The sequence below is a fragment of the Chiloscyllium punctatum genome, chromosome 20 (genome assembly GCF_047496795.1).
Source record: "Chiloscyllium punctatum isolate Juve2018m chromosome 20, sChiPun1.3, whole genome shotgun sequence".
Taxonomy (NCBI): domain Eukaryota; kingdom Metazoa; phylum Chordata; class Chondrichthyes; order Orectolobiformes; family Hemiscylliidae; genus Chiloscyllium; species Chiloscyllium punctatum.
In genome coordinates, this window is record NC_092758.1 from 67,722,136 (window position 1) to 67,745,872 (window position 23,737).

The 23,737-nt window shown below is 41.8% G+C and overlaps 1 long non-coding RNA gene across 1 annotated transcript in view; it reads left to right on the forward strand.

Annotated features, from left to right (window-relative positions):
* Positions 1–16,670, forward strand: part of LOC140492181 (uncharacterized) — a 36,206-nt gene extending 19,536 nt beyond the window's left edge. The window contains exon 3 of the long non-coding RNA XR_011963512.1: positions 16,479–16,670. This is a non-coding gene — a long non-coding RNA (uncharacterized lncRNA). The remainder of the gene's footprint in view (positions 1–16,478) is intronic.
* The last annotated feature ends 7,067 nt before the right edge of the window (positions 16,671–23,737 follow it).

The following is a 23,737-nucleotide window of genomic DNA, read 5'->3' on the forward strand; positions in this document are numbered from 1 at the left end:
ACAGAAGGGTTCACTACTGTGTTGTAACACTTCTGAGAAGGAAGGTGAGGATTTTGAGCAGGAGAAATATTAACTTCAGCATGATAGGGTACTTTGCACAATAGTCAGGCAGGACTAAATTAGCACAGACAATGGATGTAAGTTGAGTGAGATCATTATTCAATGATAATAACTTCATTTGTTCCCAAAAGTAATTGTAACTTTTTAATCTTAATTTTATTGAACAAGAAGAGTGAATGTTACCAACTGTTTGAAGGCTTTATAACATGTGATGCTCTCACATTGAACAACTACAAGGTGTTATGTTTTTCTAGGCATTAAGGAAAGATTAGCACAATTTCAGACAGAATTTTATCATGGATTTGCATGAAAGACAGCTTCATTCTTATAGTTTTAGTTACCATGGAATGAGTCAGACTGAAAAAGTAGCAACACATTTACAAATGTGTGGGCGGCACGGTGGCACAGTGGTTAGCACTGCTGCCTCACAGCGCCAGAGACCTGGGTTCAATTTCCGCCTCAGGCGACTGACTGTGTGGAGTTTGCACGTTCTCCCCGTGTCTGCGTGGGTTTCCTCCGGGTGCTCTGGTTTCCTCCCACAGTCCAAAGATGTGCAGGTCAGGTGAATTGGCCATGCTAAATTGCCCGTAGTGTTAGGTAAGGGGTAGATGTAGATGTAGGGGTATGGGTGGGTTGCGCTTCGGCGGGGCGGTGTGGACTTGTTGGGCCGAAGGGCCTGTTTCCACACTCTAAGTAATCTAATCTAAAAAAAATATGACCTTGCATTTTCAATGAGTATCACTTGTACCATATATGTGCCCACAGAAACTTCTCTTTTACATTTTCCTCCAACTATGTACTATGAAGTGGTGTTCCTGACTCGCAGCAGTTTACCTTATGCATGGCTTAGTATATGGCAATGGCAGTGTAAAAGCCAGAAGTTTCTTGAAATAACAAGTGCTGCTGCTGGTAAGCACATGGTGCTGTCAGTGCTTTGTCACAGGAGTGCGAACATAAAATAAGGTGAGTATCAGAGAATTACATGAGAACTCGCTGAAGATGTGGAGAGAAACTCTCCATGGAACTCCTCAAGATTGGTGAAATTCAGTCCAAAATGTTTTAAGTACAAGAATAGGGATATTTATATTCTCGGTTGACCAAAATTAACAACAATACCTAAATAATGCATATATTTTAATCATTGAGTGTATGATTAGTGAAATTAATTAAATCTCAAAAATACCTATTTGCCACAAGTAATATTTGCCTAATAAGCAAGATGAATTACTTGTGAATGCTAAGAAATCTATAGATACAATAGATACACATATCTCTACAAAAGCCTAAAGCAAAATAATAAAACATATAAAAATGTACTTCCAATTCAAACTAAATTTATACAAATAGGTTATCAATTTATTAACTTTCCTGCGACATTAGCAATAGGTTCCAGTTATGATGAAACAAGCAATAAGCTGACAGTAAAATATACATTTCATACCGATACCAGCTTATCAAAGAAATGTGAAGCCTATCGTCAAACTGGACTGATATGAAAGAAGAGCTAATTCTACAAACAAATGAAAAGGGCTTATGCCCGAGACATCGATTCTCCTTAGATACTACCTGATCTGCTGTGCTTGTCCAGTGACACCCTTTGCAACTCTGACTCCAGTATCTGTAGTCTTCATTTTTTCCTAATTATCAAAGAGAGGTCAGGTTTTAGCTGCCTGAGCCAAAAGTGACTCTGAACAATCAATACAAATAGAGCATAACACATCATTATCTACAATTGTTGAGTACATTTGATCTTGAATGCTAAACGATGAACCTATTACAACAGTGTCAGTTATGTTCAGTATGTGTTATCAAGCACTTTACAATGAAAGTTCGTAACATAGACAAAGCAGTTTCACAGATAACATTCTGATTTACCATGTAATTGTGTTCTGTATGATAGTTGGCTCATGTTCCAGCCCTGAATATTGTTATTATACTATTGGGCAGCAAGGTGGTACAGTGGTTTGCACTGCTGCCTCACGGTGCAAGAGACCTGGGTTCAATTCCCACCTCAGGCAGCTCTCTGTGTGGAGTTTGCGCATTCTCCTGTGGGTTTGCTCTGGCTTCTCCCACAATCCAAAAGTGTGCAAGTTATGTGGATTGGCCATGCTAAATTGCCCACAGTGTTAGGTGTAGGGGGGTGGTTTGTGGGTTGGTGTGGACTTGTTGGGCCGAAGGGCCTGTTTCCACATTGTAAGTAATCTAATTACTAATATTATTATGTCAATGGTCTGTAACCAAGCTCATGACAGGACCGTCCATAATGCAATCTTCAACAGTTGGCATGGGAGTGTCACATTTGCTCACTGGCAGATAGGTATATCTCATCTGATTTTTGACTGCATTTAAGAGGTGTTCTTGGCACATTACATACGTTGACACCAGAATCACAAAGACTTGTGTAGTATGGTAGGCAGGAGTCAACTGTCATGAATTTACATTGAAAGGTAGAATGTCCTGTTACCATATTTGAAGGGCACTGTGACAGGTACATATCCCTTGCAAGCCAGGAGTATCACTCAGATTCTTAAAGTAAATGTCAGCACCAAAACACTCTATCCCTTGAACCACCTCTTGATTAGGCGTCCTCCCTTACGCAGAAAGACTAATTCCCTTCTCCAGCCTCTTTGAACTGAGTGTTACAATCCCCCCTTTACTCACTCAGTCATCTTCCATGCTCCAAGCAAATTAAATTACATCTGCACAAATTCAATCATGGCATAGTACAGACGCATCTCAAAAATGATAAAGTTATTCCAAAATTCAACAAGTTAAGTATTTCACCTGTTGTCAGTTGTTAGGAGTCAGAAGGTTCAATTTGCTTACTTGTAGACAACTTCATTTAAAAGGAGAATTTAATTCTGGCAAACATTTCCTTTAAAATTAACGCAAGAGATGTGAAGTGATGCAAAAGGGTTTCCCAGTGCTTGCTGCCAGGAAGCTCAATCCGCCCTGTAAGTTCTGAGAATGTAATTACAGAAGTTCATTCTACCAGAACATAGAATATAGAACAGTACAACCTTTTCGGCTCATGTTGTTGTGCTGAGCATTTATCTTAATCTAAGGTCAACCTAACCTACAAACCCCTCAATTTACTGCCGTTCATGCGCTTGTCCAGCAGTTGCTCAAATGTCCCTAAGTCTCTGACTCTACTAACACCACTGGAAGTGCATTCCACAAACCCACCACTCTCTGTAAAAAAACAATCTCTGACATCTCCCTATACCTTCCTCTAAATACCTTAAAATTAAGGCCCCTCATGACAGGCATTTCTGCCCCCAGGAAAGGATTCTAGCTGTGTACTCTGTCTATGCCTCTCATTACCTTGTACACCTCCATCAAGTCACCTCTCTTCCTTCTTCTCTCCAGTGTGAAAAGCCCAAGCTCACTCAATCTTTCTTCATAAGACAAGCCCTCCAATCCAAGAAGAATGCTGGTAAATCTTCTCAACACACTCTCGAGAGCATCTACATCCTTCCTATAATGTGGCAACCAGAACTGGACACAATATTCCAAGTGCAGTCTAACCAGGGTTTTATAGAGTTGCAGGAAAACCTTGTGGCTCTTAACCCCAATCCCCTTGATAATGAAAGCCCAGACACCATACACTTTCTTAACAACCTGATCGACATGCGTGGCAAGTTGCAGGGATCTGTGCTTGTGGACTCCAAGATACCATTGTTCCTCCACAATACCAAGAATCCTGTCTTTTAACACATATTCAGCATTCAAATTTGACCTTCCAAAATGAATCACTTCACATTTATCCAGGTTGAGCTCCATCTGCCACTTAGCTCAGGTCTGCATCATGTCAATGTCTTCTTGTAGCCTGCAATATCCTTCGACACTATCTACAACACCACCAGTCTTTGTGTCATTGGCAAACTTACTAACCAATCCTTCCACTTTTTCAAGTCATTTATAAAAACTACAAAGAGCAGAGGCCCAAGAACAGTTGCCTGTGGGATACCACTGGCCACCGACCTCCAGGCAAAATACTTTCCATCCACTACCACTCACTGTCTTCTTTCAGTCAGCCAATTCTGTATCCAGACAGCCAAATTTCCCTATATCCCATATCTCCTAACTTTCTGAATGAGCCAACCATAGGTAACCTTATCAAATGCTTTACTGAAATCCAAATCCACCACATCCACTGCTCGACCTTTGTCAACTTGTCTCGTCACATCCTCAAAGAGCTTAATAAGGCTTGTGAGGCATGATCTTACCCTCACAAAGCCATGCTGACTATCTTTAATCAAGCTATGTTTTTCCAAAGTTAAAAATCACACAACACCAGGTTATAGTCCAACAGGTTTAATTGGAAGTAGGGACACTCCTTCATCAGGTGATTGTCACTGGAGGAGTGTCGCTCCGAAAGCTAGTGTGATTCCAATTAAACCTGTTGGACTATAACCTGGTGTCGTGTGATTTTTAACTTTGTACACCCCAGTCCAACACCGGCATCTCCAAATGATGTTTTTCCAAATAGTCATAAATCCTATCTCTCAGAATCCCTTCCAACACCTTGCTTATCACAGGTGTAAGACTAAATGGTCTATAATTCCTAGGGATTTCCCTATTCCCTTTCTTGAACAGAGCAACAACATTTGCTTCCCTCCAATCATCCAGTACTACTCCTGTGGAGAGTGAGGGTGCAAAGATCATCGCCAGAGGCCTCACTGCATATTGAGTAACAAATCAGTCCTGAACACATCTGATAAAATCAGCTCCATCCTTACCATCTGCACTGAGGAGGTTCCAATAAATATTGGGGATTTGAAGTCACCCATAACAACAACTCTGTTACATCAGCATTTTTCCAAGATCTTCTGTCCAATCTGTTCTTCCATCTCCCTGCTGCTTTTGGGGGGTCTATAGAAAACACCTAGAAAAGTGACTGCTCCGTTCCTGTTACTCACTTCCACCCATACTGACTCAGTAGACAAACCCTGCTCAATAACCTGCTTTTCTGCAGCTGTAATGCACTCTCTAATTAACAATGCTACTCCCCCTCCTCTTTTACCTCCCTCCCTGTTCTTTTTAAAAGATCTAAACCCTGGAACATCTAGCAACCATTCCTGCCCCTGTGAAATCCATATCTCAGTTATGGCCACAACATTGGAATTCCAAGTACTGATCCATGCTCTAAATTCATCACTCTTATTCCTGACATTACTTGAAAAAGACATACTTTAACCCATCCCTTTGCCCTATCAACTGTGTATCTTTCCTGATAGAGTCTTTACAATCTATTTCTGCCCATTCAACAACTACCCCCTCCCCTGAGAAACTAGGTTAAGCCCTCCCAAAGTGCTCTAGCAAATCTCCCATCCAGGACATTGTTGCCCCTCCAGTTTAATTGCAACCTGTCCTTTAGTACAGGTCCAACCTTCCCCAGAAGGTATCCCAATGATCTATGTATCTAAAGCTTAATCTCCTGCACCAATCCTGTCGCCACGTGTTTAGCTGCACTCGCTCCCTGTTCCTCGGCTCACTAGCATATGGCACCAGTAGTAATCCTGAGATTACTACTGTGCTTGTCCTGCTTTTTAGCTTCCAACCTAACTCCCTGAAATCACTTTTTACATCCTCATCCCTTTTCCTAGCTATATCATTGGTGTCAATGTGCACTACGACTTCTGGCTGCTCACCCTCCCCTTCAGAATCTTATAGACTCGATCAGAGACATCCCGGATCCTCACACCTGGGAGACAACATACCTTTCTGGAGTCCTGTTCGCAATCACAGAACCTCCTGTTCATTCCTCTAACTATTGAGTGTCCTACCACTGGCACTTTTCTATCCTCCCCCTTTCCCTTCTGAGCCACAAAGCCAGGCTCAGTGCCAGAGACCTGGCCACTATGGCTTTCTCCTGGTAGGTTGCCCCCTCCATCAGAATCTAAAACGGTATACTTATTATTGAGGGGAATGGCCACAGGGGATCTCTGCACTGTGTGCCTGTTCACTTTCTGTCCCCTGACTGTAAACCCTCTATCTTTTCCTGTTCCTGAGGTGAGACTACCTCCCTGTAATTCCCTTCTATTACCTCCTCTGCCTCCCGAATGATCCAAAGTTCATCCAGCTCCAGCTCCAGTTCCCTCACACAGTTTCTGAGGAGTTGGAGTTGGGTGCATTTCCTGTAGATGAAGTCAATGGGGACAGTAGTGGTGATCGTTACCTTCTACATCCTACAAGAAGAGCATACAACTGCCATAACATCCACTCCCACTTTTCTGAATCTCCAACAAGACTATTGAAAAAACTAGTAGCCGTACCAAGTTGGCAGACAGAACTTTTTTGGTAAGAGGAGGAGGATGGGGGACACACTAGCTAAGTTATGTTTTGGGTAAAGCAACTACCAAATATATTACCTCACTTACTCAGCAGTCCCGTGTCCGCTCCTGCTCAGCATGTTCTCCACCTATTCAGAAGATAAGATTTTAAGGGAGGAATTTACTTTCCCAGCAGCCCCCGGTCCTTGTTTTCACCACTCCCGCTGCTACTGCAAAAGAAGAAAACTATATTTTGGCCTTTTGTGCAATTAAGTTCCCCAGCGAACATTGCTTCCTGTTACTTAGCATAGCCCAAGATTTCACTCAAAGAATGGTGCAAAATATCGACAATATCATTTGGTTCTCTACATTGCTAACTCAGTGACTTTCATTTCATTATCAGTCTATAGAGACCCAGGCTAATGAGCAGAGTGGCAGCATCCATACCTCTGGGCTATAAGGTATGAATTGAAGTTCTACCTGCTCCAGAGGTGTCAGAGGTCCATAGCATGTCAGAAGAAGCTGATTAAAATATCTATAATCTGTTTTTTATGTTTATTTTTAAAAGCTCATTGAGCATTTCTTGTTGCAAAAATAACATGAGAAGACCAATAAAAGACTGATACCTGCTACGGTCTTCGACATTCAATCAGTATTACTTATCTCCTTTTTTTCTCCCAAGATGGTTATTTTAATTTTCTAAGTACTGATTTCTGGAGATCAAGCATTGCACTCTATAGCAACATAGTTCTATTACTAGATCACTAGAATTTCCAAGAATACTAATGGAAGAGATTGTTTAGGTGGACGTTTTAGATTAAATGAAAAAAAAGACTCTGGAGGATACTCTGCTGGGCCTACAATCCCAAAAATAAGTGTAAATAATTGTCCGAGCTTACTAAATCTCAACTTAGATGAGACTTGGAAGTCATCAATCATCTTAATTGGATTTCATTCCAGGCATGCAATCTTCTGTTTAGTCCAGATAAATTCGAGGCAATCTCTACCAAACACTCCGTCTTCAACCAACAAAGCTAAATAACAGCTTTACTTCTTCTGATGCATGTACTTCCAATTTTTGTTCATTCATCTGATGCGGATGCTATGAAGTTCCTCAAATTGTTCTCCTGATAATTCATGTAAAGGGCATTTTATGTTAGTACTGTGATCACCCCACACATTAATGCAACATTCATTACTTCCAAAATGGTCTCCTGGACGAATTTTGAACATTCAAGTCTGAGAAAGGAACTTTCCAGATGTATTTTCTTAAACTTCACTTTTTTTTCTCAAATTTCATCTTTGCCAAGTTATAATATGTTTTTTTTCAGAGTGCAGAGAGTATGCATTGTGGTGAGCAAGGCATGTCAGCTGCATGATACAGGCTGAATGGATTGTGTGTCCATCATTGTTTGCATGTCCAATTAGCAATGAAAACAATCAATATGAGGGTTCTAAATGAGGGTTCAAAACATCACACAGAGCACAAAATGCATTCTGAAGATAAAAGGAAGCTTGGAGCTCTTCTTGTGACTAAGTCATTACATATCCAGGTGAAAAACAGTTATGAAAAAATTATAACAAAGAGTTCATATGTTTGATACTCAAAACGTGCTGAGTTAATTAATCTCAACTCTGTTACTAGTAAAGGTGAGACTATTTTCCCAATATCCCCAAGATGAGAGAATAAAAATCAAACATGGACTATCTCGTGTCTCTCACATAAACAAATGCTGGTGCAGACTAGCTGGTCCTCAGCTGTGATGCTTTCCTCAAACAAATAGTCTCATGTAAATGTAATGATGCTATTGCTTTAAGAGGTGTGTTTTGTCTTGGATTCTTTTGGAGAGAACTTGGGAGACAGGTATTGAGCAGTCTCTGAGAAGATAAACAACTTGTGAGGCCTTGGGTTTTTTAAAAAATGTGAAACAGTAGAAGCAGCCTGAGTAGATTTGATCAAGCTCTCATAAATCAATGATTTTCAGTTAGCTTTCAGCAGTTGCTATTGTGGGCTTAAAGAAGTGGAATCTATTTGCTCTCTCTCGATTATAGCCAAAAGCTAGGAGTTCTCTTCCTAGTCTGCTGCATTGTATGTGAGACAAAATCTTTTTCTGACTTGGCTTTTTTGCAAAAGGGTGTGTTTATGGGATGTTATTATACTGGAACAGTCACTTAATAATAGTTACTGTCTCTATTATGCTGTTAAGTTTTCCAATATAATTAAATTATTATAAATCCATCTTTCTTTTGCTGTATTTTAATGACAGTGTTTAGATATATTGTATTTTCCTTAACATCGAGTAGTTTGACCAGTCGAATTGCATCTGGAGCGCAGCATTTTACATTTGCCTTTAAAATAAGAAAAGGTTACGGTCCAGGCTATCATCTTAAATATTTTGAGGAAGTCTGGTCTGGTCTAACACAAAATGCATTCATGAATCCTTATTTCAAAAAGGAAAACTAACATTTAGGGAACTTATAATAGAAATGTTTAAGCTGAAGGAAGACGAGATAGACAGTAGAAAACATTAAATTGAGCCTTTTCTATCAAAAAATAATTGTCTGTACATAAAAATAAAATTATATGTGTACTTCATAACATTTTGTAACAATACTATGAAGGTTGCTTGTCTATATCAAATGAGGGAATAACATTTGGGGTGTGCCTGGATGAGCTGCTTTTTGCAGGGTCAGTGTAGACCCGATGGACAGATTGGTCTTCTTCCATATTGCAGGTATTCTATGATTTTAACTGTAAGTTGTGGGCGCATGGTGGCACAGTGGTTAGCACTGCTGCCTCACAGCGCCAGAGACCCGGGTTCAATTCCCGCCTCAGGCGACTCTCTGTGTGGAGTTTGCACATTCTCCCCGTGTCTGCGTGGGTTTCCTCTGGGTGCTCTGGTTTCCTGCCACACTCCAAAGATGTGCAGGTCAGGTGAATTGGCCATGCTAAATTGCCCGTAGTGTTAGGTAAGGGGTAGATGTAGGGTTATGGGTGGGTTGCGCTTCGGCGGGGCGGTGTGGACTTGTTGGGCCGAAGGGCCTGTTTCCACACTGTAAGTAATCTAATCTTGCTTGATGGGATTCTGAGAAACAGGATCTACATGCCTTTGGAAAGACAAGGACTGATTAGGGATAGTTTGACATGGCTTTGTTTGTGGGAAGTTATGTTTCACAAATTTGATCGAATTTTCTAAAGAGGTGACCAAGATGATAGATGAAAGCAGAGTGGTATATGTTGTTGACATGGGCTTTAACAAGGCCTTCGACAAGGTTCTGCATGATAGACTGATTAATAAGGTTAAATCACATGGGATCTGGAGAGAGCTAGCCAGTTGCATACAAACTTGGCTTGGCAGTATGAGACAGAGGATGGTGGTACAGCGCTGTTGTTCAGACTGGAGACCTGTCACCAGTGCTGCAAGAATTGGCTGGGTTTGTCATTTATATAAATGATTTGGAAAGAATATAGGAGGCATGGTTAGTAAGCTTGCAGTTGACATCAACCAAATTGGTGTTATAGTAGACAGTGAAGAAGATTATCTAAAAGCACAATGGGATCTTGATCAACAGGGTTGTGACCCAAGGAATGGCAAATAAAGTTTAATGCCGATAAATGCATAGTATTGCATTTTGATAAGACAAATCAAGGCAGGACTTACACAGTTGATAGCAAAGCAGTGGAGAGTGGTGTCAAACAAGATATACAGCTCCTTGAAAGTGGTATCACGGGTCATCATCAGCAAGCATTCTCCTTTCATCGCTGAGATCATTTAGTACAAGAGTTGGAACATCATGCTACAGCTGTAGAAGACATTGGTAAGGCCACCTATGGAGTATTGCATAAAATTCTTCTTGTCTTGGCAGAGGGAGGATGTTATTAAACTGGAAAGGGGGCAAAAAAAAATTACAAGGGTGTTGCCAAGAAGTTTTAAGTTATAAGGAGAGGCTGGATAGCCTGGAACATTTTTCTCTGGAACATAGGAGGCTGAGGGGTAACCTTATAGAGGTTTATAAAATCATGAGGAATGTAGATAAGATGAATAGGTTTGAAAGTCTAAAATTAGAGGGCATAGGTTTAAGGTAAGAGAGGAAATATTTAAAGGGGAGGTAAGGACAGCTTTTCACAGAGTTTATGGAACAAGCTGCCAGAGAAAATGGTGGAGGTGAGGACAATTATAACATTTAAAAGTAATTTGGACAGATACATGCATAGGAAAGGTTTAGAGGGACATGGTCCAAAATAGGCAAAAGTGGTATAGTTCATTTTAGGAAACCTGGTCGGCACGGATGAGTTGGGCTGAGGTGTCTATTTCTATGCTGTATGACTCTATGATTATAAATCTACTGGAATTCTCTAAGGGTATAACTGATAGAGTTGATGAGGAATAGCCAATAATTGTGGGTTCAGAAGGTTTTTGATAAGGTCCTATACAAGATATTAATTTGTAAAACTCTATTGAGGGTAGTGTACTGATTGGTAGATAGCAAACCAACAGTAGGATGGATCATTTTTAGTCTGGCATGCAGTGACTAGTGGGTTATTATATGGATTTATAACATATACTGATGATTAAGATGAGGGAATTGAATTTAATATCTCTAAGTTGGCAGATGACACAAAGCTGGGTGGGAGGATGAACTCTGAGGAAGATGCACAAATACAGTGTAATTTGGACAGATTGCATGAGTAGACAAATGCACACCAGGTTAAGTACAATATAGATAAATGTGAGTTTATCCACTTTGGTAGCAAAAGCGTGAAAAAAGATTATTGTCTCAATCGTGATATTTTGGTGAGATCACACCTGGATTATTGTGTGCAGTTTTGGTCTCCTTACCAAAGGAAAGATATTCGGCCTATGAAGGAAGTGTACCAAAAGTTTACCAGACTGATTCCTGGAATGGCTGGACTGAGTTTGAAGAGACACTGGATCTGTTAGGATTATGATTAGTGGAGTTTAGAAGAATGAGGGACGATCTCTTAGAAACTTAGAAAGTTCTGGCAGGATGAGATAGGGTAAATATAGGAAGGATGTTTTCAATGACTGGACATCCAGAACCAGGGGTCATAGTTTAAGGTTATAGATGATTAGATTACCTACAGGGTGGAAACAGGCCCTTCAGCCCAACAAGTCCACGCCGACCCGCCGCCAACCAGACCCACCCCCCTACATTTACCCCTGCACCTAACACTACGAGCAATTTAGGTCAATTCACCTAACCTGCACATTTTTGGACTGTGGGAGGAAACCAGAACACCCGGAGGAAATCCACGCAGACACAGGGAGAATGTGCAAACTCCACACAGACAGTCGCCTGAGATGGGGATTGAACCTGGGTCTCTGGCGCTGTGAGGCAGCAGTGCTAACCACTGTGCCACCGTGCCGCCCATTTGAAGACTTGAAGAAGGTTTTTCCACCAGAGATTGATGAGTCTGTGGAATTCTATGCCACAGAAAACAATTGAGGCGAAAACATTGCAAGTTTTAAAAACGAAGTTAGATATAATTCTTAGCTATAAAGGGATCAAAGACTATTGCGAGAAAATGGGTACTGTTTACTGAACTGAGTGATAAAACACGATCATATTGAATGGTGAAGCAGGTTTGAACAGGCAAATGGTCTACCCCTGCTACTATTTTCTTTGTTTCCATGTCAAAGCACATCACATTCAGTGAAATAGATTTGAAATGCAGTCAGTAACATCTTTGCTGGGCAGACATGAGGGCAGACAAAAGGTTTCCTAAACAACAATGATCTAAATGACCAAATAACAGAGGTGGGCACGTGGAGCATGGAATGTTTTATTTCCCTCTCCGATTCAATTTTGATTTAATCCCTCCACTTCACTTTTTTGATCACATAGGCATTACCCAGAAAGAGAAGGACACTATGTGTCACTGGCCACTTGGGTGTTCTTTCTTCCTGGTTATAGATTCATAGAGATGTACAGCATGGAAACAGACCCTTCGGTCCAATTTGTCCATGACGACCAGATATCCCAACCCAATCTAGTCCCACCTGCAAGAACCTGGCCCGTATCCCTCCAAACCCTTCCTATTCATGTACCCATCCAGATGCCTTTTAAATGTTGCAATTGTACAAGCCTCCAGCACTCCCTCTGGCAGCAATTCCACACACACACCATTCTTTGTGTGAAACCGTTGCCCCATAGGTCTCTTCTTTCTTTCCCCTCTCATCCTAAACCTATGCCCTCTATTTCTGGATTCCCACACCCCAGGGAAAAGAATTTATCCTATCTATGCCACCCATTATTTTCTAAACCTCGATAAGATCACCGATCAGTCTCCGATGGTCCAGGGAAAACAACCCCAGCCTATTCAACCTCTCCCTATAGCTCAAATTCTCCAACCCTGGTAACATCCTTGTGAATCTTTTCTGAACCCTTTAAAGTTTCACAACATCCTGTACTTAATAATCTGACCAATAAAGGAAAGCATACCAAATGCCTTCTTCACTATCCTATCTATCTGCAACTGTACTTCCAAGGAGCTATGAACCTGCAGTCCAAGGTCTCTTTGTTCAGCAACACTGTCCAGGACCTTACCATTAAGTGTATATATCCTGCTAAGATTTGCTTTCTCAAATGCCGCACCTTGCATTTATCTAAATTAAACTCCATCTGCCACTCCGCAGCCCATTGACCCATCTGGTCAAGATCCCATTGTAATCCGAGGTAACCTTCTTCACTGTCCACTACACCTCCAATTTTGGTGTTATCTGCAAACTTACCTCTTAAGCTCACATCCAAATCATTTACATAAATGATGAAAAGTAGAGGACCCAGCACTGATCTTTGTGGCACTCCAATGGTCACAGGCATCCAGTCTGAAAAACAACCCTCCACCATCACCCTCTGCCTTCTACCTTTGAGCCAGTTCTGTATCCAAATGGTTAGTTCTCTCTGTATTCAATGAAATCTAACCTTGTTAACCAGTCTCCCATGAGGAGCATTGGCAAATACCTTACTGAACTCCATGGAGATCACTTCTACTGCTCTGCCCTCATCAATCCTCTTTGTTACTTCTTCAAAAAACTCAATCAAGTTTGTGAGACATGATTTCCAATGTACAAAACCATGCTGGCTATCCCAATCAGTGTTTGCCTTTCTAAATACATGTACATTCTGTCCCTCAGGATTCCCTCCAACTACTTGCCACCACCGACGTCAGGCTCACCAGTCTATTGTTCCCTGGCTTGTTCTTACCACCTTTCTTAAGTAGTGGAACCATGTTAGCCAACCTCCAATCTTCTGGCATCTCACCTGTGACTATTGATGATACAAATATCTCAGCACGAGGCCCAGCAATCACTTCTCCAGCTGCCCCCAGAGTTCTAGGGTACACCTGATCAGGTCCTGAGGATTTGTCCACTTTTATGCGTTTCAAGACATCCAGCACCTCCTTCTCTGTAATATGGACATTTTTTTTTAAAATGTCGCCATCTATTTACCCACAATCTATGTCTTCCATTCCTTTCCCACAATAAACACTGATGCAAAATACTGGTTTAGTATCGCCCCCATTTTCTGTGGCTCCACACAAAGGCTACCTTGCTGATCTTTGAGGGGCCCTATTCTCTCACGAGTTGCCCTTTTGTCCTTAATGTATTTGTAAAAACTCTTTGGATTCTCCTTAACCTTATTTACCAAAGCTGTCAAATGTCCTCTTTTTGCACTTCTGATTTCCCTCTTATGTATATACTCCTGCTACTTTCTAAGGATTCACTCGATCTCTGCTGTCTATACCTGTTATAGCTTCCTTCTTTTTCTTAACCAAACTCTCAATTTCTCTCGCCATCCAGTATTCCCTACACTTACCAGCCTTTCCTTTCACCCTAACAGGAATATACTGTCTCTGGACTCTCGTCACTTCATTTATGAAGACTTCCCATTTTCTAGCTGCCCCTTCACCTGCGAACATCTGCTCCCAATCAACTTTTGAAAGTTCTTGCCTGATACCATCAAAATTAGCCTTCCTCCAATTTCGAACTTTAACTTTTGTATTGGTCTGTCCCTTTTCCATCACGATTTTAAAACAAATAGAATTATGGTCGCTGGCCCCAAAGTGCTCCCCCACTGGCACCTCAGTCACCTGCCCTGCCTTATTTCCCAAGAGTATGTCAGGTTTTGCACCTTCTCTAGTAGCTACATCCACATACTGAATCAGAAAATTGTCTTGTACACACTTAACAAATTCCTCTCCATCTAAACCCTTAATACTATGGCAGTCCCAGTCTATGTTTGGAAAGTTAAAATCCCCTACCATAACCACTATTATTCTTACAAATAACTGAAATCTCCTTCCAAATTTGTTTCTCAATTTCTTGCTGACTGTTAGGGGATGGATAATTCAATCCCAATAAGATGATCATCCCTTTCTTATTTCTCAGTTCCACCCAAATAACTTCCCTGGATGTATTTCCAGGAATATCCTCCTGTAATGCAATGCTGCAATGCTATCCCTTATCAAAAACGCCACTTCCCCTCCTCTCTTGCCTCCCTTTCTGTCCTTCCTATTGCATTGTATCCTGGAACATTAAGCTGCCAGTCCTGTCCCATCCTGAGCCACATTTCTATAATTGCTATGAGATCCCAGCCCCATGTTCCTAACCATGCCCTAAGTTCATCTGCCTTCCCTGTTCAGCCTCTTGCATTGCAGTTAATTTATCAGTTCTATCTTGTTCTCTGCTTTGTCCCTGCCTGCTCTGACCATTTGATTCGCTTCTTTTCTCAACTGTACCAGTCTCAGATTGATCTCTTTCCTCATTATATCCCAGGGTTCCACCTCCCCCAACCTTCAAATCCTCCCGATAAGCTCTAGCAAATCTCCCTGCCAGTATATTAGACCCTTTCCAATTCAGGTGTAATCCATCCTCTTGTACAGATCACTCCCATCCCAGAAGAGATTTTAATGATCTAAAAATGTGAATCCTTCTCCCATACACCAGCTCCTCAGCCATGAATTCAACTGCTCTATCATCACTTGCTCGTAGCACTGTGAGTAATCCAGATATTGTTACTCTCAAGGACCTCCTTTTTTAAATTCCTGCCTAACTCTCTATATTCTCCTTTCAGAATCTCATCCTTTTACTTTTCTATGTTGTTGGTTCAATGTGTACAATGACCTCCTGCTGTGCCCTTTCCCTCTTGAGAACATTCTGCACCCTATCTGAGTTAACCTTGATCCTGGCACCAGGGAGGCAACATACCAATCTGATTTTTCACTGCTGGCCATAGAAACATCTGTCTATGCCTCTGACCAGACAGTCCTCTATCACAATCGATTTCTTGGAACCTCACGTAACCCGCATTGCATTTGACCCAGTCTCATTACCAGAAATTTGGCTGTTCATGCTACATTCACCTGAGAATCCATCACCCCTACAGTTTTCAAAACAGCAAACTGGTGGTGGAATGTGAATAAAATTTTCTGCACTCATTGTTTCTTCAACCGACACGCACATCACATAGGTGCTGGGGAGAAATAAGAATTACTGCTGTTTGGCAATATCCTATTGCAGACTCAGCAACACTCTTTCTGTTGGTAGTATTCTAGAGTCTGATCTGAGAAGACTGTGGATTTGAATTCCATTTCAGACTTTTGAGCACAAGATTCTATGCTGACATTCCAGTGCATTGCCAAGGAAATGGTGAATGCTGGGTCTGCTATTTTGCATATTAGATGTTTTTGTGCTGACGTACATATAAAAGATCCCTTGATACTACTTCAGAATAGAGTCAGAGCATTCTCTTTACTCTCCTCATGAATAATTACCCTCAATAAACATCACTAAAACAAGGATTATCTGGCCACTGTCGCAGCTGTATATGGAATACAGTTACATTCAGACAGGAAACCATACTTCAAAAGTAATTTGTTTTTTGTAAAGTACTTTCAGACTTCATGAGCAGGTTAATGAAAGGTGTCAAATAAATGTAACTCTTTCTTTCATTAATGAATGAAAATCAGCTCCAATTACATGTTGAAGGGATGCTTGAACCAAAATAATCTACCAAAATAAGAGACATAAGAGAACAGGACAGATTGAATGTGAAGTCGAACACGGGCTTATCATTATTTAACCTGGTGTACCCAACATTCTGTCATTTTTATTACAGAACAAAATGTTACCATCAACTCTGGATATAGAACTAAGAGATGGGAGATGTCATTGTTGAAGGCACAACATTTATTTTCCTGAGGAAGCATAGCATCCTGATACTTCACAGGATGCATTCTCTGACACTGAAGCCAACTGTATCTGGTTCATCTGTAATTCCTCTTAAAAAGTGACTTCAATCCAACTTTAAAAGGAGGCAGTAAATGTAACTTGAAATCTGTCATGTGAATCTGTGAACTGAAACCATTTACAGAATCTATCTACAACAGCAAAAGCTTGTATATATGTGTATATAAACATAAATATCACCTTTAGCATAATAAAATATCACAAAGCATTTCACAGGAATATTATTGAGCAAAATTTGACACTGGAGAGATATTCAAAAAGAAAACTAAAAGACGAATCAAAGGCATAGACTTTAAAGAATATCTTAAAGGAAGAAAATGAAGCAGAGAATTGTAGAGGCTTAGAGGAGGGAATTCTAGAAGTGAGAACTTCGGCAGCCAAAATATAAGGCCACTTTAAAATCAGAGGATGGTCAAGAGGTCAGAATTAGTTAAGCTCTGAGGTTTCAGGAGATTGGAGGAGATTACAAACTTTAGAATGGGTAAGATCACACAGGTAGTTGAAAATGAGGAAGAGGTTTTATAATTAGGATGTTGTTGAACCAGGAGTCAATATCACTCCGCTTTGAAATAACTGTATCCTGTTACCAAATCACCCTTTATTGACTTGTGCACAGTACACTGTGTCAGTGTACTTGGAGTCAGTCCCCTCAATGAGGTGATTCTAAATTTCTTGTTTTTTTTTAAATTTAAGTTTACATAAAGATACAAGACATGTAAGCAATTACAGTACAATAGAGAATCAAGGACATCAGCATAGGATGCCCCAAATCTCATTTTAAGCAGTAACAGTACATCAAACCGAACAAAATTGTCACAAAGGTCACTTTTCCTTTCACATGAAAGGAAACATAACATTCCCCAAAGATAAAACATTAAACAGTAGGCAAAGGCCCACCGTATGCAACAAACACCTCACATTAGAGCACATCACCTGAATCAGGTTAAATACAAAACAGTCCATAAGACATATATCAACTGAAACAGCAAAAACAGTAAAAAAAAATACACAACACACAGATTTGGCTCTCAGCCACCCTTCTGACCTTACATCCCAAGCTGCTCCATGCACCAACTAGCCAGTAGCCTGTCTTCTGTTACGTGGACTGGCTAAGAGCCATCCAGCTCCCAACACCTTCCAAACCCCAACTGCCCTACACATCCTCTGGCACTTGGCCACCCTGCCTACTAACTGGGCATGCCCAACCCACTTTCCCCCCCGAGCTAGCCATCAGCCAAATGGTCCCCGGCTGGTCCGTGCACCGTATCCTGCCTTCCATCTAGACCCCTGCACCATCCAACCTCTGGTTATCGCATGCATCTTCTGGCACCTTGCTGCCTCGCAAACAAACTGTCCCTCCCTGGCTCACTTTTTCCCAGGCTGGACATCTGTCTTCCAACTATTGACAAACTGGCCATTGGTTGAGCCTATTTTATATAAGAACACACAAAAATATGACACACACACACAGAAACACACACAAAGAACAAATTCCACTGACAGTAACAGAATCACACACAGTGACAAAGTCCACAGACAATTACAGAGCCCAAACACAGGAACAAAAGTCTACACCCAAAGGCAGCTTCCATGTCCAAAGGCAGAGTCCACACAGACAGGGAGAATCTACTCCCGGGGGCCAAATCGACACTAGAAATTAAATCCACACACGAAACCAAGTACACACACAGGTGAAGTCCACTCATAATGGCAGATTACACTCATGGAGGCACAGACACATCCAGGAAGCACAGACCACAGATTGATGGTCAATCTTACTTGTGAAGGCACAGTCCACGAACCAGCAGTAGGTAGGCAGGGTGCCTTCGCCAAGTCATCCTCCAGTCACCAATCCTCCAGAGTGCACTGACTGCACAAAAATCAGCTCACCAAAAAAAACAGTTCACACTGGCTGTGGCCCAGCAAGCTCAGGAATAAGTTCTCAATAAAAAGAACAGCAGTTTACACTGACTGTGCGACCAGCCAGCTGAGAATTAGTCCTCTCAATCGAGGTTATTTAAATCTCCTGGTTATATTTTCTTTTCCGGCCTCATATTCTCTAGACACCCATGTGGCCAATGAACCATTGACAAGCAAACCACAGAGCGAGCAATGCTTATGTAAAAAAGTGAAAGGGAGGGTAGGGACTAAATCAATATAGAATTGGAGGGGGAAATAAAGCACTCCATTCCCCGCGGTGTCCACTTCTCTGTAAAGGTATCAAGAAGATTGGTAGACACCACATGCTCCTTCTCTGGGGACACCCAGGCCCGAACATAACTGCAGAAGATGGGCAGGCAATCGGCCATAACAACCCCCTGGCCAGCCCACTGCCTGGACTTGTTAATGGCCAGCCTGGTCAGGTCCAGGAGCAGACCCATGAGGAGATCCTCTGACCTCCCTGATCCCCTCCACATCAGGTACCCAAAGACCAGAAACATGGAAGTGAATTGCAACCAGAAGCAGAGAAGAAAGTTCTTCAGGTGACCAAAAAAGGGGTGCAAACACTTGCACCCAACATATACATGGTCCATGAACTCCACAGTGCCACAGCATTTGCAGTTGACTCTGCTGGTTATATATATATTTTTTTAAAAAAGCATCCACACTACTGCCAAACAGCAGTAGTGTCTATTTTAATCAGCACCCATGTTGTGTGTGTGTAGGACACAGTGAAAAAACATCAAGTATAGAAAACTTTATTAATATTCCACCACCAGAAAGTAAAACTACCCAAGTGGCCTGTGGTAAACAGAGCCCCATTCTTAAGGGCAATGCCTACACAAACAAAAAAGTGAAGGGGAGGGTAAGGATTAAATCAAAATAGAATTGGAGGGGCAAATAAAGCACTCCATGCCACTCATTGACTTTCGCTTCCTAAAGACCCCGAGAGAATTAGTGAACATCGTGTGCTCCTTCTCCAGGGACACACGGGTGCAAACATAGCTACAGAAGAGGGGCAGGCAATTGGCCATAAAGGTTATTTGCATGGCTCGCTGCCTGGACCTGTTTATGGCCAGCATGGCCAGGCCCAGGAGCAGATCCACGAGGAGATCCTTTGTCCTGTCTCGGCACCAGATGCCCAAAGATCAGGAGCATTATTGTTTAATTACTGTATGCTTAGTAAATCTGTCACATCTGACCCTCAAAGTGACAAACCTGATTAAATTAAGGAGTAAATTATTAAGTAAAGAATATATAAATACATCTCCTCTAAAAATTGGCTCAGTGGTAATAATTTGTTATTGAGTCAAATGTTTATGGGTTTCTAGTGAACAAGGGCTAGGAGGATCTCATTGAGTATCAGATTGCTGATTGGTGTTGTTAACATGGTAAATCAGAAACACTGGCTGACAGATATAAACCATAATCTTAGAGGCCGGGTGTCTCTGGAGAAGGAGCACGCAGTGTCCACCGACACCCTGGAGTTGTTCAGGGAGAGGTGGGTGCCGCAGGCAGTGGAGTGCATTATTTCTCCCTCCAACTCTATTTTGATTTAATCCCTGCCCTCCCCTTCACTGTTTGATCACACAGCATTGCCCTTTGATGTGAAGGGCACTGCTTGTCACTGGCCACTCGGGTGTTTCTTTGCTTCCTGGTGGTGGAAACTGAATAAAGATTCATACACATTGTGTCTTTCACTGTGTCTCACACCTGCACACACACAACATGGGTGCTGGGGAAAAAATAAGTGCTACTGCAGTTAGGCGGTTGTGTGGGGGTAATTAAAAAATATAAACAGGAGTGCCAGAGGTTCTGTTCTCTCTAAGAGCTGGCTCTGAGGGAGCTGGACCAGTGTGTGCAAGGACTCGCCTCTTGATTGTGTCAAAAAAAAAGAACAGGAGTGTCAGACATCCTGTTAAAAAAACATAATCTTCGATCACACAGCATTGTCCTTTGATGTCAAGGGCACTGCTTGTCACTGGCCACTTGGGTGTTTCTTTTCTTCCTGGTGGTGGAATATAAACAAAGCTTGTTGTTCTTCATTGTGTCAAAAACGTCAATTTTCCTGCACTTTGGATGCTGCCAGACCTGCTGTGCTTTTCCAGCACCACTGTCATCTTGACTTTAAACCTTGGCCCCAGGACATTTACCTGAGCAGCTGGATTAGCTACTGTAATGGAAAATTAACAAATTTAACATTTACTGTGAAATCTGAATTTAATGCTGTGCTGAGTGCTGAGTTCTGCAGCCAGAAGACAGCTTGTCTTTGAACTTTGTAAACATTCAACTTGACCTTGCTACAGTCGAATTCAGCAAAAGCTAAGGAAAGCATAAGAACAGTTATATCCACGACCAGGAGATGAGAAAATAACAGCTTAAGTTTTCCCAGTCTTTGCCCTTGAGAGTGTGATAAGAATGGTATAAGAAGAGTATCTGAATTGTGCTCAAGTGCCCTTTACATGGGACATCTGGTCAAATGAATTGGGTTGATTCTGCAGAATCTGAATAAAGCTCTTTTCTTTGCTCTTGCTAACAGTTGAGTCGAGTTGATTTAATTTCCACGCTAGCTACCCAGTGACATAACTACCACCGCTCCTCACAGACAGCATTAACATGACAGACAAGTAAATGGTTAGGAATAGATAGGGGAGTCCAGGCCAAAAAACATAATCTTACACTGGAAAGGGGCAGTACAAGATATGTCACCGAGGTCCTCAGCCCTGCTTACATTCCAGTTATTGAGGTTAGTAAAGCCAATACACTGCCTTTAATCTGTAAAATACATCACCTTTTCATGTCTTCAAGCTGCTGTGAACACAGACAAGTAGCCCTGGACAGTCCTGATTTACAGTACTTTGTAGATAACTTCTGAATTTGGGAGAGGAGCTGGAATTAGGTTTGTGCATGGAGATGGCTTCAGTTACCTGGAGCTCAGCCTCTGCTTTGAAGTGATGACTTGTAGACATCGAGACTGCTGCCTGGGAGCAGGGCTGGCACTTCTGCTAAAGAGACTAAGCATTTAGTTCAAGGTGACAGTGCAGTCACAATCCCTGTTCCATCTTCTACCCATGAAGTTCAGACTCCGATCAAACCCATCATTTCAAACAGCACTGGACATATAAAGTAAAGCATTCTATGTGCAAAAAAACCCAGGAATCTTTGAATGTGACTCTGTGGAGTCCATGGCCCATGTGTATATGGGATGTGGGAATTTAGACTCCCTTTTTAGTTTTTTAAGGATGCTCTTTTATGTTATTGGTTGCTCTTCAGCCCTATTTCCCTGATCTTTGGGCAGCAGGTGCTGAGGGGAACAGATAGGTCAGAGGCTCTCTTCGTGGGTCTGCTCCTGGGCCTGGTCAGGCTGGACATTAACAGGACTAGGTCGTGGATTGTGGAGGGCGTCATTAGGCCTGACTGCCTTCGCCTCTTCCACAGGTATGTTTGGGCCCGGGCATCGCATGAGATGGAGCACACTGTGTCTATCAGCACTCTTTATCACTTTAAGGAGTGGTGGGCACCCTGGGAGTGGAGTGCTTTATTTCTTCCTGCAATTCTATTTTGGTTTAGTTCCTACCCTCCCTTTCACCTTTTTCACATAAACTTTGCTTGCTCTGGGCTTTGCTTGTCACTGCTTCCTTGGCCACATGGGTGATTTTTCCTGATGGTGGAGTAATAATAAATTATTCAAAGAAAAAAATATATAACTAGGAGAGGGGTTGCTGGAATATAAGCACTATCTCTGTATGACATATATAGAACAGAGAACATAAAACATTACAGAAAAGTACAAGCCCTTTGGCCCTCGATTGTGCGCCGCTCTGTCATACTCATCTGAAGCTCATCCCACCTACACTATTCCATGTACGTCCATATGCCTGTCCAATTACAACTTAAATGCACTTAAACTTTACGAATCTACTACCATTGTAGGCAAAGCATTCCATACCCTTACTACTCTCTGAGTAAAGAAACTACCTCTGACACCTGTCTTATACCTATCTCCCCTCACTTTAAAGTTGTGTCCCCTTGTGTTTGCCGAGCCCATACTTGGAAAAAGGCTCTCCCTGTCCACCCTATCTAACCCTCTGATCATCTTGTATCTTCTATTAAATCACCTCTCAACCTTCTTCTCTCTAACGAAAACAGCCTCAAGGCCCTCAGCCTTTCCTCATAAGACATTCCTTCCATACCAGGCAGCATCCTAGTAAATCTCCTCTGCACCCTTTCCAAAGCTTCCACATCCTTCTTATAATGCGGTGACCATAACTGCACACAATACTCCAAGTGTGGCCATATCAGAGCTTTGTACAGTTGCAGCATAACCTCCTGGTTCCGGAATTCAATCCCTCTATTAATAAAGGCCAAAACACTGTATGCCTTCTAAGCAAACCTGTCAATCTGGGTGGCAACTTTCAGGGATCTGTGTACATGGACCCCGAGATCTCTCTGCTCATCTCACTCCCAAGAATCTTACCATTAGCCCAGTACTTTGCATTCCGTTTACTCCATCCAAAGTGTATCACCTCACATTTGTCCACATTAAACTCCATTTGCCACCTCTCAGCCCAGCTCTGCATCCTATCTATGTCTCTCTGCAACCTACTACATCCTTCGTCACTATCCACAACTCCACCGACCTTAGTGTCGTCCGCAAATTTACTAACCTACCCTTCTAAGCCCTCATCCAGGTCATTTATAAAAATGACAAACAGCAGTGGACCCAACACTGACCCTTGCGGTACGCCCATATTAACTGGACACCAAGATGAACATGTTCCATCAACTACAACCCTCCGTTTTCTTTCAGCAAGCCAATTACTGATCCAAACTGCTATGTCTCCCACAATCCCATTCCTCCATTTTGTATAATAGTCTACTGTAGGGAACCTTATCGAACCTTATCCATATACACCACATCAACCGGTTTACTCTCGTCTACCTGTTTGGTCATAAGTATGGGAAGTAAATATAATACAAAGAAAAAGAAAATAAAAACAAACAAAAACCAGAAGTGATATGTTAAGGTGGGATTTGGGATTCACCCGCATTTCCCTGTGAATTAGTTGTAAGGTGGGGATTGGTGTTTGGTCATGTTGCCCCTTTCCCCTATAAATTGCTGTTTATTGTAAACTGCTGCATATTGTTGACCGTTGTTATTTTTGTACAGTTTAATAAATAAAAAAA